We start from the raw sequence: 16142 nt of genomic DNA on the forward strand, positions 1-16142 counted from the left end.
GACCCAACTAACCCAGCCGTTGCTCCTCTACTCATCGCAAAAAATCCTGTGATGTTTGCTTGCAGAAAACATGGGCAAAACGCATTGGCATTAAACCGAGCTTTGCCAAGACAGCATTCCTGCTGCTGCGCCACAACATGCCGAAGATGGTGGACGCTAGAGTTTGTGTTATGAAAATTCAGAATGAAAACACCTCATCTGATTATAGCTTCTCACGAGCATATCCTAGTCCAAACTCTAAAATTTAAGCAAAGATCTTAAGCTGCGGTGCACATTTAGGGTAATTTATACATAGTAACAGCAACCGGGGCCATTTGCGGTTTGGTGTAGCTGTAGAGAAACGACAGCATGGCCAGCGCTGCCGCTCGGAGCCACGCGAGGGGCCGGGCGGGTCCGCAGCGAAGGCAGCGAAGCTCTCCCCGAGAGTACGGGGGCGGTACGGGCCGCCCGGGCCGGGGCTCGGGCAGGCGGCGGCCCCGCAGACCGGCAGCCGCGGGGACGGTTGGTGCCGGGCTCGCACTGCCGCCAGGCGGGGCCAGCGGGCCGGCTCCGGCCGCCACACGAACCCAGAAGCGGGTTACGGCACGCGACGCGACACGACACGACACGACACGACGCCCGCGGGCCGCTTCCGCCCCCTACGCCCCGGCCCAAGGCCCGCCCCCGTGGCATACGTCACTTCCGAAGGCAGGTAGCCACCCCCCGCCCTGTGCCCCCAGCGCCTCGGTGTTTCCGGGGTGAAAAGCGCTGCCTGCGCACGGAGACGCTCCGCCCCCGGCGCGGGCAGAGGGGGCGGGGCGGAAGGGAAGGAGGTGCGGCCGGGGCGGCAGGGGGCGGGGCGGTAGGCGGACGGGCCAATAGGCGGACGGGCCAATGAGAGAGGAGGGGGCGTGTCCAGGGCGGGGCGAGGCCGTGGCATGTGGCGGGGCGCTGGAGGGCCGGCCTCCTCTCGTTCCCCCTCGGGGCCACGCCGGCGCCGGGCGTGCGGCCGCCTCCGCCGGGGTAAGCGCCTCTTCCGCCCCGCTGCCCTGGGGCCGTGCCCTCTGCCGGGCTCTGCCACGTCGTGAGTGCGGGCGGGCGGTGGCTCGTCCCGGGTCTGGGGAAGCGGGGACGGGGGGGGACGCCGTGCCGGGTGAGCGGCGGGGACAGGGATCTCCGGGGTGGGGGGGGCCGTCGAGCGGGTGTCGGTTTGAGCCGCTGCGGACCGCGGGCGGGACGGGGACGGGTGGCCGCGGCCTGGCGGGGGAGCAGAGGTTTGGCAGCTGTTCCCGTAAACTGCCACAGAAGTTACAAATAAATCTGCAAATAAGTTGCAAGCCCCCTAAAGCAATCGTGGAAGTGACGGCTTTGCGCTCGCCCGTTGCTCCCCTGCAATGCAATGCGTGCGTGCTCGTTGTTGATTTTGTTCTTGGGGAGGTGGGAGCGGAGGAAACTCAAGTTTCATTGCGGGGAAGAGAGCTGATGGACTCGGCAAGTAATTCACTGCCCGAAACGTAACATTTTTAGGCCCTATGGACCACCTCAAAAATACGGTGTCTGTAGCAGATCACCCTTATGCATGGCATCACAGATACGTAAAAATATCTTGTCTCTGAATAAATAATGTCAAGTGTGTACAATTGAGATTACCTTTGTAAATGGAATCCTGCTTTGTGTGGTATCATACTGAAATCTTTCATCTTATTGTACCTTAAGTAAAGGTTTTCAGTAGGTTTAACTGTACCCTTGGCAATGTTAGCAAGATATCAGCTGGAATCCAGTAAATGGTAGGAAGAATAAATACTGTTCTTTGACCAAGCTCTCAAATACAGCATCCTGTGGGGGTACCCTATTGCAGTGGATCTTGTTCTGGTGGATTCAGTGAATCCTTTAACTTTCCCCTCTGCTGTCTCCTAAACCTTGTCTTCTAGGACTGGCAAAGAAAAATCCTGTCTCAGGATCCTGTCAAGTAAGGTGCCTTGATGTCCTACATGTTAGCTGACTGAATCCTTGCCAGGCTTGGTCATGCAACAGCACTCCTGTTTCCTGATAAAGTGAGTTAACTGACTGCTTACTGGAGGAACAAACCCATAGAAATACTAATCCTCCCCATCTTGAGCTAAGTTGCAGCCTTGCTGAGTGAGGTAAACTCGCTGATAGTGAGCATTTGGTGCCCTTTAGACCTCAGAGGGTTTGTGGCTGATCAGTAGCTTTGAAAACTAGGTTATAAAATGCATGTTGATGCAGTGTCTCTCTCTCTCAAAAGTGCGTGTATTTCTGTATTAATCTTACTTATCTACCATAATCATCCACTACTATATATGTTAATGCAGTCCATTACATGGTAATGGATAGTTTAGAAGGAATCTATCCATTGTTATTAGCTTTCACGTCTGTAGTAGATTAATGCACTTGCTGTGCATGTTTGCTGCTTGGTTCTAGTTTTTATATATAAATATATATATAATGTATGTATACACACATGTATTGTTTTAGTACTTTTCTGGGGGAAATTCCAGACTACATGCCTCTCAACACGTTGGTGCAGACATCTTTATTTTTTGTTTTAATTGCAAATTCCCTGCTGGATTTATAAACCCATCTGCCAGAAAACAGACTTTGCATCTGGTTATCTGCTATTGACATTCTACTTGGCATATCCATGCAACCTACAGCCTCTGCCTTCTAAGGGAAGTCTCCTGGCACAGACTTTTCAAAGGCAATGGGAGTAATTTGCAAGTGAAATTTCAAGCTTCAGTGATGAAAAACTTCCATGCTGGAGGCCTGATAATGTATTTAAAATGTCTGGCTGCACACCCTGGATTACAGGGTTAGGTAATACAGCTACTTTTAAATGTAGTAGCTGACTTTTTCAGTTGTATGTGACTGACTAAATTTTCAAGGGAAAATGTCACAGGGACGTTGAGGAATGGAGATGTTTGTTTAAAGCAGTGCATGCTGGAAATGTCCAACACTTTGTATGAAGAAGCCATGAAGAATTGGTTTGTTTGGGTAGAGTTTCTTACCTCTTTTTGTTTTTTTAAAGGCACGGATAAAACTTTTCTCCATGAAGCTTTTAGTATACAGTTCTGCTGATGTCTCCCCATGCTCTGACACATAGTGTTAACCAAGCACGTGTTCTATGTATCATCATCCATGCTTGAACATGATTTTATAAACTGAAAGCGCTGTAAAGCAAGTCCAGAAAGAGTTTATGGCAGCATATTTGCAGTGAAAAATTAGGGGGGACTTGGATGTAGGAGGAATGAACTTGTTGCTCTTCTGCGTACCCACAAACCAGGTGTATTGCAGCAGCTGCTTCATCCTGGCTGACATGCATGTTCTGAGTGATGCTGGGCTTATGGCTCAGAGCAGTCACGCAGATCACTGGGTGTCATGCACATACATTTCCTCACAGCCCTCGTCTCCATATGGAGATCTTCTACATTGCTTGCATGCATGTGCTGAACAGCCGTGCTCAGATCCATCTGCTCTGACCTGTTTCTGCTCTCATCGCTGGACCCCACATATAAACATGTTCAGGCACTGCTAATGTCTGTTTTAGATCTATCCTTGCCCTTTAATTGTTGCTTTGTGTTTGATATAAACTTCTAAAAGCAAGAACAATTACGCACTGGGAAAGCCAGAGGAAAAAGCAGTCAATTCGCCAGCACTTGCATGTAGATCCTCGGCTGCTGTGCATTGCTACGGCTCCCTTGCAGAGCAATGACAATCCACACCAGCTGGCCATTTGCCCTTTGAAGTGTTTAAATTGGGATCGGATGCCTTTCTGAAGGAGGTGTTCATCCCTACGAATACAGAGCTGGTACAAAGTTCATTTGTGCGGTAGATGAGATACCCTTCCCGCCGCCCTGGCACAGTAATTGCTGGATGAAACTCCATGGCTTATGCTGCACCAGGAGCCAAGCTAGATGATCTCTGTGGCCTTTTTCCCCCCTACCCTTAAAAGGACTGGGAGGGCACTATCCCTACTGCATGTGCTGTTGCTGGATGCCATCTGACACTGTCCGCTCTGGCTCAGCAAGATTGCTTCCCTTCCTGGCTTCCAGCCTGTCCTGCAGGTGTAACCCTTTGTCATACCACAACTGTCAATGATACCCAGCCTGTTTGGGTCTGGGAAGGACCCTCAAAGGGCTGTTGACTTTGTTGACTGGGAAGCCAAGAAGTCCTGTGAAGTAAACTGTGATTGAACCCTTTCTCTCTGGACTGTAGCAAGCACTTAATGCATTCGTTCCTCCTGTCGATTCTGCTCCCTTGGACTGAAGTTGTGGTTCCCTTTCTACAACTTAGACTTGGAGGAGTCAGCGGGGTCTGTGAGTTGACAGCTGGGGTGCAAGGATGCTGCTTGCACTTGCAGGGACAGTAGCAATGCTGAAAATGAGTGCAGGCAGGAGCTGGTTGTGCACTTTGGAAAAGTTGTTCACAGCTCCTCCAGCTTTTGACTGCTGGCAATCCAAGGAGGTTACCATGTAGGTAAGGTGCCCAGGGTGCCTGTGGTACAGCAATTCATCCAGGAAAGGACAACGTATCTTTGGTGTGGTACGAGGACCCCCTTCTTGAAGGAATGTCTGCATGGACATTGCCGCATGTTCCTGTGGACAACTTCTCCAACAAAACCAAGTGGCAAATCTGCAGAAGTGGGTTTTAATGCTCAGTGAAACCACACGCTTGCCTCGCTGGTGTGTAGAGCAGCACTTAGCTGCTTGCTGTTGTGCTGTCTGGCTTCCTCGTTGTTTTGGTTCTTTACGTGTATTTGTGGAAACCCTGCATTTAGCTGATGGCTCTGCTGTGCCTTACTGTGATTATCACTGAAATGAAGTTTCCTCTGGGCAATTTTGAGTGTTGATCAGTGTAGGTGCCAAAACTTCTGGCAGTCTTCCATTGCCTTTGCTGGCTTTGTTTTTCTTTGCCGTTGTGGACTTGGCCTCAAGGATCACATCTTGGGTTTCAGTGCTGAGAGGTGGGGGTGCTACTGCACTGACACCGAGTCGGTGCTGTGCAGTGTTGTCGGACAGGAGGGGGACTGAAACATGGTCTTCAATGGCTGCGTCGCCATGGTGGGAGAGCTAGTCTTCAAATGCACTTTGCAGAACGTGAGATCTCTGGAATAACAGTGTGTGAGCCTGGATTTTCCATCACATCCTTTCTGCCCAGTTCACATGATAATTTGTCAACCATTTGGAAAGCATATTGGGCACTTGTTTGTTTTTTCTTGTAGGACAGTGTGGTATGAAGAAAGGAACGGAGGGCAGAGAGCCAGGGATATGGGTGCTTGTTTATTTGCAGCCAGCTGGGCTGTCACCCAATGCATGTGGCAGGACCCACAGTCCATCTGTACATCTTGCACCTGCTTGAGGAACCAGCCGGCTCCTCCATTTGAGCAGGAAGTTAGGTCTGCGCAGTTGGTGCAGGTTGCAATTGCATGCCAGGATTATCTCTGTACATTGCCACAGCTCCTGTCACCTTTGCTTGGGGAGTCTCAGTTGAGCTGTGTCCTCTAAAGGACAACTAAATTGCTCTGCAGATGTGGCTATAAAGTGTCCAAGCATCCATAGCTCCCTCCGTTATTCCCTAAATACACAGAGAGGGAAGGGGAGGTTACCTGTGTACAAGGGCCATTTTTTTTATTCATTGAGACATTCAACAAGTCCTCTTCACAACCGTCACTGCTTCTGCTAATGATGACCCTCTTGCCTCTGACTATCCAGGAGGGCTTTGGGATTGCCTTCCCTGAGCTCCAGCTGATTTGGTGCCAGGCCTGGAGAACTGCTTATGCAATACTTCACTAAAACACTTGAGCCCATACTTCAGCTAGAGAAGATACACTGGTTTTAGATTTGTTTTATAAAAAAAAGGGGGGGAGAAAAGTGATTTGATGAAATTTGCGTTGAATGTTGCATGTATATTTGTGTTGGATTTATATTTGTTTGGCTTGGGGAGACTTTGCAGCACTTTAACTAAATCTGGGTTTAAATCCACTTAAGTTAAACTCCCAATACAACTTGTGTGTGGAGACCAGGATGAAATCTCATTAATTTTAATAGGATTAAGCATGTTCTTTTGCCAAGTCGTCTTCTCTATCTTTCTTTGTTTGGCTTCTCTGTATTAAAAAGCAGGATAAACCTTTCCACTCTCCCATCTCTTTGTGAAAATGCTTTGACAGTCTCAGAGAAGTGGCTCTCTGGTTGCATACGGTAATATTTTACACATTTTTTTTTTTTTTCCTAGGCTTTCAGGTGTAGTCCTACTGTATCCAGGCTTTTATTGGCTTTTGCTTCCCCTAAAGGCACGATAATTCCTGACAGCAAGAAAACAGTTACAAGTGTTTGCCTGGTAAGTTTCTACACTCAAAATTATTTTTTTCTTTTGCTCCCTCTGGACCGATTTGAAACTGCTATGAAACAAGTCCACTACTAGAGGGAAATCTTGTAGAAGTCAGCAGGAACTGAGCATGTGCAGATGGGTGAGGGCAAAATTCATCCCTATTCATCAACCGGGAATAAATTGAAGGACAGGGAATAAATGTAGAAGTGTTATCAATGCAAACCAGTTGAAGGAAAATATTTGGGATCCATTTAAGATTAAGCAAGCCGTTAATTGGAGAAGAGGCTACTTCATGTGTTTGTGCTACCTCTTCGCTTCCTTATTTCTCAATGTACATCATTCCCTGAATCTTACTATTGACTATTTTTGATTTGTATGTGATTTATGTTATAGGAACACTCCTCTTCCCCCTCTCCTTCAGAAAAGACAAACCCCACAGCAGGAATTTCTGGATGTTCCTGAGATGCTCTTAATGACACTCTTACTAAATATATGCTTTCAATAGGAAAAGTAGTTGCAGCTCATGCACTAAGCTGGATTTCAAGAGACTCGATTTTCATTTCCAGCTCTGACCATTTCCTCCCATAGCTATACACAAATGGATCAGTCTTCTCATGCCTTTTTTTCCACCTGTGAGATAAGGGAGGGTTGGTCTATCTTTCTTACGCTCTGCTCTTTCGAACTGATGTCCTGTCGTGCTGTGGACTGACCTGTGTTACAAAGATTGGGCTGGTGTATTTTTGTCAGCAAAGCTCCTTTACATCATCATCCTTTTGATGAAACTTTACATCATCAGTGTGTCTTTTTGCTAGCAGTAGCATCTGGACTTAAGTTCCCATATCTAATTAAAAAAAGGAGAGCATGGTGGAAAAGAAGCTTTCTAATTTTTTTGCCATAAGATAAACAGGAGATTGGCTTATTAAGGGGGTTAAGGGTTGGAGTTTCTGATGAGTGAGAAATGCCCAGTGATAAGTTGAAGTTCTCCATGTCCAAGCAAAGAACATTTACTCCCTAGATCTCTACCCGCAGTAAATGGGTGCTGGTCTAATTGTTAACTTAATAAACAATAAGTATTGCTATAAACATTTTTTTCTGCCTTTCTCAGCTGTGCTGATCAAGGTTTTTTTCTGCTGAGACCAGTTTTCTTTTAAGTTATCATTTCTTCCTGTTTCTAAAGCTCTTCGTATCCTAGCTGATCTGGAAAGATGATGTTGTCACTAGGATTTCACAGCAACTTCTGTGAATCTTCATGTGGGTTTCTGACACTCTTTGATTTGATGAGGCTTAAAAAAGAAGCAATGTGCTTCCCTCCTTTAAAAGAAAACATTCTACACCCAGGTTTCATTTTTTAAAAAATTTTGTTTGGAAAATATCTTATTTATGAGCATGATGGAAAGTGCTGGGACTGTAGGCATGACCAGCTGGTCTGAGTGTGAAAACTTGAGACCAGCTTTGAAAGGAGCAAACATGCTCCCTGCTCAAGCGTTTTTTGTCATTAGTCCTTTTTTTTGTTAATGAATCACAATTATCTAGAGTTCTACAAAATGTGCAAAACCTATTTAATCTTTCAGTTCCTTTTTATAGCGAGGCTTTTGTGGGATAGTCACAGTATCTTCCTTGGTTTGTGATACAGATGATGTAGTGTCTTTACAATATTTGCTGAGGCTGATGTAGAACTGCTAAGCCTGATGTATCTCAAATGCTTTCCATGCCTAAAAATGGCCTCGTTTGTAAGAGCAGCAGCTCCTGTGTTGTGTCAACATGGTACTGCTATGCAGAGCTCCTTTAGGAACAAGAAGTGTAAGTGCTATGGCTGAAGACCACCTCTCACCTGATAGTGAGGTGGAGCATATGCCCTTGAAGGTGACAGTTCTTCCTGACAGTGCATTAAGCTGTGTCACATGGCCATTAGCGCAGTCCATATGAACTGTCCTTCATTTCTACATTTGTAGAGGCTTCTGTTCTTGAATTGGTGTTGCAACTTCTGTTCTGGGAAACTCTCCTATGAAGAAAGGCTGAGAGAGCTGGGACTGCTCAGCTTGGAGAAGAGAAGGCTCAGGGATCTTATCAATGTATATAAATACCTGAAGGGAGAGTGCTCTTTTCAGTGGTGCCCAGTGACAGGACCAGAGGCAATGGGCACAAACTGAAACACCGGAGTTTCCCTCGGAACATCAGAAAACACTTTCTGACTGTGAGGGTGACTGAGCCCTGGCACAGGTTGCCCAGGAAGGTTGTGGAGTCTCCATCCCTGGAGATATTCAAAAGCCATCTGGTCATGGTCCTGGCAACTGGCCACAGGTGGCCCTACATGAGCAGAGGGATTGGACCAGATGACCTCCAGAGGTTCCTTCCAACCTCAACTATTCGGTGATTCTGTGAAAATTGTGCAGAGAGCTTCTTTAATGTCTAACTGGAAGTCATAACTCTGGCCAAGCTACCTGGTACAAAATAAACTTAGTTTGCATGGTGTGTAGGTTCCCATGTCTCTAGAAGAGCTTCTGGCCTTTGTCATGTGAACTGTATGTCCACACCACTGCTTCTGGGCCTTTATTAAAAATGGTGCAGTGGACATTCTGTCAATAAAAGCTGTAGGACTTCTTCATCAGTCAGCTTAGTGCGCCATGTTAGTGGACCTTAAATGCATGAGACTATCCGCATGAGGTAGAAGCAGAGGTCTGCCTAGTACAGTATTGTCTTCAACAGTGATCGGTAGTGTTGGATAGAGACATCATCGCCCGACACTTGGTATCATGAGATCCTCTGGCAGTTCAGTTAAAAGCCAATATCCTCCCTCTATTCCCTTTTTCTTCAAATCTTCTGTGTGCATTGAATAGCAGAGGCCCCAGCACAGATCTTTAGAACTTCACTGGTGGCCACTTGTCCTTGTAAAAAGCTATGGCTTCTTTCTGCTCTTTGTTTCCTATTCGAATCAGTTACCAGTCCATGCAAAAGCCTTTCTTTGTAGCCAAAAGCATCTTAGTTTGCATTAGAACTTTGAAATGGTCCCTCACCAAAAACCTTCATACAAATCCACGTGTAATGAATAGCCTCAAAGATTTTATATATGAAAGAGAATTTTCTGCTACAAAAGCTGTGTTGACTCTTCCTGAAGCCATTAAGCAAGGCGATAATTGACACCAAGAACAATTATATCTTCATCTATGATGGTATTTTTCGAGGGATGGTCAACAGTGTATATTTGCCTTGTAGATATGGCAGGATTCAAGTGTTCTGGCTGCAGTGACCATCTCTGAGATGGCTGGAGTAGGCACGTGCTGTGGCTGAAATTCATCACTGATGACGTCTGGGGTATATGTGGCTCTAGTGGGCACATTTTGGGCAGTGAAGCCAGCAGGGGAATGTAATGTCATGAGCCTGCCAGGGGTTACATGACAATTTTATGCAGGTCACAGGTTCCACTAGTTCTGCTAGACTTACTCTCACATATAAAGTTAAACACGTGCTTTGTGTGTTTGAAGAATTGCTGCCTAAGGCAGATATGCTGACATGGAAACAGCTGATAACATTCTTCAGGAATGCTTGCTGCTTGAGCCTGAGAAGCACGTGGCCTGGATGGAGCTGTAATGCAGATGGCTTTTGTTATCAGCTGACTTGAAAAGCAAAAGCACGGAAGTTGGATTTGTTTTCTATTTAGCAAACAGCTTTTGACTGGATCCGGTGTATTCACAAATTCCCGTTTGTTGCTTTTCTATCCATTGCAAAGGGAGCAAGGATTTCTAGGCTTTGAAAATCTTGTAATGTCTAGAAGCTGGATATGTGTTGATGCAATGAAATCCATTCAGCAAATAAACATCTGTAGCAGAAGTGGATTTCCGGTGCTGCTGACCCATCCTCATAAGGAATATCTGAATGAAAGAGAGTTTTAGAATAAAATATAAACAGAAAATGCTGGTGAGGTGAGGGGGTTTGTGGGTTTTGGTTGCTTTTTTTTTTTTTTCTCTGCAGGTTTTGGCAGTATTGGCAAGCAGTTCTTTCTGGGTGGTATGTTCTCCACTTGGTCTTTGACCCCTCTGAAAGTGGGAACAGATGTAATGCAAACTGTGGAGTGGACAAGCTGTCCCCTGGGAGTTGACTGAAAACTGCAAACCCTTCTGCTAAATGAACTCTTAGGTTATTGCATGTCTTGGGACAAATTTGTTTGCAGAACCATATTGAAATCAGTAAGATTACAACTGCAGAGGTTCCTTCTGGAGTTAAAAAACATGCTCCAAAATTGTGTATCCCACAGCATGCTCAAGCATTCACATTTACAGTTGCTTCTGAGCAAGATACAGTGAATGCCATCTAATGAACATACAGCCGTAACACTGGATTTCATGTGGTGATTCATCTGCATAAAGGATGTCTGGATGAAGGAGAGACTTTGTAAATAAAACACATGTACAGATTTATTTCAGTATTTTTCTCTCGTCTCCAAGAAAGTTATTGCCGGAGGGAAATGAAGGAAATGTGCAGCACCTTTAAAAAGCAAAGACTGAAATGGTGGGCATGCAGTTTAAGTGGTTAGAGATTGTTTGATGTTGTAGATGTTAATATGCGGGGAAGAGAGAGTTTTCTGTCTTGGCCTGTCAGTGCTAAAGGATTTGCTAAGTGAGATTTGACATGTAATTCCTCTTCAGATGGTAAAAAAAAAAAACCACACACAAAAAAAACCCCAAAAAAACACATACACAAAAAAAACCCAAAATAACCCCAAAAAACCCCAACCCATGCTGTGAACATCTAATCCTCACTGCAGGGCACTTTTTCTGCTCCATTATCTGCTTGGGTAGATTTACCTCATGATACCATTTCAGGCAATTGAAGTGAAAGTGCCCTCCTGTAAAGAGGCTCAGATGCCCAAGAAGCTGAGTGCTGAGACAGAAGCTGGATTTTTTGGGGAAGGTGGTAGAGACAGAAGTGCTGCTTTCTAGGGCAGAGGAAGCCTTTAATTTCTCTACACTTGCAAATGAAACTCATGAAGATCCTTCCACTGAATGCTAAAAGTACTTGACTATTCAGTTACAGCCAGACTGTCAGGAAAATTAGTGAGTTTAAAGTGTGAGCTGTTATAATAGCTTTGGTAAACCCTCCTGTGGGTGCTCACATTGTTTGAGATGCAGCTGGTAGGGGAGATGGTGTCTCCTTGCCCTGCTCCCTCTGTGTCTCTGGCATCATCGCTCTGAACTGGGACACTGGACCTGGAGCAGAGCCTCTTCTGATGGAGAACCCTCCTTCTCCATGGTGGTTCACCTGAATATTATCTGCATTCTGCCTTCTAAAGTCCTGGTTACTGACATTGGGATAATAATTTACGTACTTCCTGCTGATGAAAGGTTTTCTGATACAATGTCGTCAGGCTTAGAGCTGTGTTTTCAGGTTATATCATGCTTTTGCTAAATACATAAATGTTCTATAGCCAAGAACAGGTTGTGCAAATGTTTCGTTTATGATAACTAAAGCTTATTGCTAGCTTTAGGTGCAGGCTAACCATGCTAGATAATGAGACACACAACTCGGTCACAGCTTCTGGTCTCAGAGAGGTGCTGTCACAGTGACCTGGTTGGAGCTGATTCTTCCATAAAGTGGAGCATGCCCAGTCTTTTCTCCATTAAAAGCAAATGCACCTTTTTTTAGTACCGTGACAGGTTTTGTAAGACTTAATCCTTGCTAGACTGAGATTTGCTCTGTTGGCTCTTGCCTTATAAGCCTAAAGACAAATTTCTGTGTGAAAGGCAAAAGTACCTCTTTTAAAGAGGTGCTTCAGAGTTTTATAAAAAAAAAAAAAAAAAAGAAAGGTTAACTTTGGAATTACAGAGGGGAGCTGGAAGACCTGAGGGTTGTTGCCCAACATCCAGTGGAAATGTTCTTTCTTTTTCTTGTTTGTTTATGTTTGAAAGTTGGTGGCCCACCGGTTGTTAATGAAGGTGAAAACCTGGCATTAGTTGCAATCTTCCTTCATATTGCCTTGCCGGGGCACCTTGTGCCCAACCATGCTTTAAGGCTAGGGGAACTAACTTTCTCTGCCTCTTTAATTTTAGGCCTTTTGGAAGTGAGCATTGGCATTAGATCTATCAGAAACAGCTTGGGAAGTTGCTCTTCCAACTTCTTACTGAGATGGCCACAGCCTTCCACAAAGGACCCTTCTCCCTCAAATCCTGAGAAGATGCTGGTTCTCCATTAAACTGACCCAGAATAGAGAGGGAACCTGAGGAGAAGAGGAGACTGCTGGTCCTCTGACTCATTCAGTCACTTAAAAGATAGCTCTGGGGTTTGCTTTGATCTCCATTGGAAACTCTCAGGTTTCTGGATGATTTTAAGAAGCAAATACACTTCCTAGTAGTTGACAGTTATCATGCCAGAGCATGCATTCTGTCACTCTGAGGTTCCTGTCCTTCTGTACGGATGACTCTGCTGCTTATGGGGTAGTTCTTGGTTTACTACAAATTGCAGCTTTCAAGGAAAGCAGAATTGGTGCCAGTTCACCTTGTGTACCTGGCTCTAAACTGATGCAGTTTACTGGTGTGATTTACCACTGCTTCATGAGTAGTTGAACAGTCTCTAACGGGAGCAAGAGCAGCTGAGAGGGTGGGGGTGGGTTTCTGGGTGGGAGGCCCCTACAACCAGTCAATGGGACTCTCCAGCCTGCAAGTTGGACTTGTCTGATGTCTAGTTCTGAGGATCCTAAACTTGCTCTAAAGGATGAGGCTGAAGAAGTGTTGTACCTTGGTGCTGGCCACCTGGGTCCTCGCTCTTCTGTATTTATAGCCTTTTCTCATTCCAGGCTTGCAGAGACTCTAGCAGCAAACTGGATTTGGAGCAAAAGGTGGGGTTTGGTAGGCAGGATGTGCATGTTAATTCAAGTGTGAATTACTTAATTCTTGGCATGCCTTTTGTTTTGTATCTCATTTCATTCAGACACAGCCTGTTCCAGCTGTTGATTCCTGACCTGTAATGGTGTTCTGCTGTGATCTGATGATATCAGACAGATTTGTATTGGATTACATTGGAGCCGAAGTCTTCAAAACACCATTCAGTGTATCGAAGTGAGCGGTAAGAGTTACTACTTGTAGTGTGGCTTTCACAGGTTTGTTCTTATCCTTGTTTTTGTTGTCCATGCTTGGACAACCTCCCCCAGGCAGTCTCTTGACCTAGATAATTAGTTTATGCTGAGCTCATCTTTGGACCAGGGTGGGCTGATCTTGTTGGTATTTTGGCTTTTCTAGTTCACTGTTCCCCTTGTTACAGGATCAGAGCATCTTTGGCATAAAATCAGTAGCCGGAAGTTTCTTACGAGTTCAGTCTGTGCTGCTGCTTTTAGGTCACAACTTCTGGAGGAGTAAGAATAACCTTTTGCTATTGTTTCAAGTTCAGGTGTTACAAGTTGAGAGAGAGGTTTCAACTTTGTTTTTTCCATATTCTGTTGCTGTACTGCTGAGCAAAAATTGAAGACTGAGATAAGCACGGAGGCATCCAAGAGTGCTGGATGTATAGAAAATACCTGTATTCGGACCCCATCTGTCCAGTAAAATACAGAACACAAGAGAGATTAATATGCGGTTTTTCACTTCCATGTCTTTGGTATAAGTTAAACTGATGTTTGTGGTAGTTGTAATCTCTCTTGGTGAGCTGCTCTGCTGACTTTCTGTAGATACCCATGGTATTCAGGTAACCCTTTGGAATAGTTTTGGAGTCCTTGTTAGCAGCATCAGCAGCAGAGAGATAGATAGAGCTTCCATACTGAGCTCAGAAGGGTTCAGAAGAACCTGCTACTGCCTGTGTAGTCCCTCTTCCATGAATAAGGGGCTCTTTGTACAGGAGTACATTTGTACTGGAAAACTTTTGAGGAGCTCAAACCAAGCTTATTTTGCTTTGACCTATTAATCAGTTAGCATCAGGACTCAAAACTTAAATGAGGTTCCTCTGAAACTGAAAAAAGGGAACCTAGAACGAGGTAGGAGAGCACAACTGCTGCCCTGTTGCCACGTAGGAGACAAGAGACCCAAGAGCTGGGCTGAAGAACTTCTACAGATGCTGCCTTGGCAGCCATGGACATCCATGAGAGTAAGGAGAGGGAAGGATGTTTTTCCTCTGGTTCTGATGACCCATAGGTTTAAATTCAGGCTGGTGCATGACTTGAAGGCTTACTGGCTATGAAGAACCTACCACAGGGAAGGCCAGCAAGGTTGAGGAGAGCTGCTGCTGCATTTTGATTCTCTTTTCGTTTGGAAAAAATAGACTTGGCTAAGCTTCACCACCCACCCTGCCCTGTGATTTCCCCATCTTTCAAGCTGTCAAAATCACAAAGCAGGGAAGCATGTGCCAGCAACCTTCATTTGGTATTGCTATAAATGTCTTCCTGGCTTGGAGAGTTTGGGAAGAATCTTTTGATTTGTGCTAACATATATACGGTGATTGTATTGTGTTGCATTGCGATAAGCTGGAATGTCTTTTTGGTGCATTTCACCTGGCAAACCTTCCATATAAAGCTACCTTTGTTTTTTAACCAGAGTTGTTAGCTTAAAAAGAAGAAACCTCCTATAGTCTAGGAGCCTTTAGGTTGTTTTGCTTGTGAGGATAACCAGAGGTGGAGGCACGTATCTTTTGATTATTTTTTTTTTTAAGTTTTTTTTAATTCTCCATATTTCAGGATATGCACAAAGATCCTACTTCCTTGCAGAAAGGAGAAATAGCCAAAAATGCTTTCCTTCCTTCCAGTTCTTTTAGCACTGAGCAGACATTCTCCTTCAGCTGTTGCAGTGGGACCTTGTTTTGGCTGTTTCCAGGCTGTCTGAACTTTCTTCTCCATTTCTGAGCTCTCCACAGTATTGCCTGTTGCTTTTGTAACATAGGGTGCCATCACTGCTGTGTGTAACCCTGCTGAAAACCATGCACAGGCTTAAATTCCTGAGCAAACTTGCAGAACCTTGTGTTCTGGATGGAGATGTGTCCTCTGTTTCTACACGCCTAAAATTAGTATTACAGCTACATAAACCTATAGAGGAGCATAATGATTTCTCAGAAATATCTGGAGTGAAAGATAGCATTGAAACTATCAACTTCAGTGAAATTTAATTTGACCTGTATTGCCAGGAAATTGCTGACTGTGGTAAAATTCTGCAGGGCAGGAGGTGGGTGGGTGACCAGACTTTAAACACATTGGCAGTTTTATTTGCTCCAAAAGTAACACTTGGTTAATTGTACCTTCAGGTTGAAGTCACTGCTTGTTTAAGTCCCTGCTAGCTCCAGACTTGGCAGTTTTGAATTTAATAGCACCTCAGACACTGTGCTGGTTCTAGCTTCTATTGCCATCTCTCAGCAAGCATGAAGCACCCATGCTGCAGAGTACCTGCTTCTGCAGGCACTTAGAGAAATGAAAATCATGAGCTTGCCTTTTACCCTTCTTGATCTCCTTTGCTCTGTATTAGCTCGATGGCTGCAGAGTTCATGTGGGAACCCACTGGGATGGTTCCTTTGAGGATCTTGTTGAAAGATGTTTAATTTGAAACACGTGGTATGAAATGCCCTGCATATGATCTCCTGTTCCTGAGACAACAGCATGTCTGAAAATTTGGTAGCCGCTTTGGGTGTGGATTAGACCAGGGAAGGTTGCAGTTGAGCCATAGTGCACATTTTCATTGCTTGGAGGTATTTTTGTTGACAGATTTATTGCCCAGTCACAGCTTTATGCAGTTAGCCTTTGGCAGTTCATTTTTCTTTATTTTAAAACTGGATTGTTTCAGATATTCCAAAACAAGCCACATTTTCATAAATGAAATAGCTGTCTGGTCATTTTTCACAGGAAAAGTGTCCTG

General features: G+C 45.0%; 1 protein-coding gene across 5 annotated transcripts in view; it reads left to right on the forward strand.

Moving 5' to 3' along the window:
* The first annotated feature begins 935 nt into the window (after positions 1–935).
* C7H11orf24 (chromosome 7 C11orf24 homolog) overlaps positions 936–16142 on the forward strand; it is a 30982-nt gene continuing 15775 nt past the window's right edge. For 2 of the 5 annotated variants that reach the window (XM_076344300.1, XM_076344304.1), the window contains exons 1-4: positions 936–1002; positions 1911–2033; positions 6229–6333; positions 13246–13380. The gene's annotated coding sequence lies outside the window, so the exon portion shown is untranslated. Of the gene's footprint in view, positions 1003–1023; positions 1064–1910; positions 2034–6228; positions 6334–13245; positions 13381–16142 lie in introns of those variants that run through there. The other 3 variants (XM_076344301.1, XM_076344303.1, XM_076344302.1) reach the window with 3 other exon arrangements.

This window comes from Aptenodytes patagonicus, chromosome 7 (genome assembly GCF_965638725.1).
Source record: "Aptenodytes patagonicus chromosome 7, bAptPat1.pri.cur, whole genome shotgun sequence".
NCBI lineage: Eukaryota > Metazoa > Chordata > Aves > Sphenisciformes > Spheniscidae > Aptenodytes > Aptenodytes patagonicus.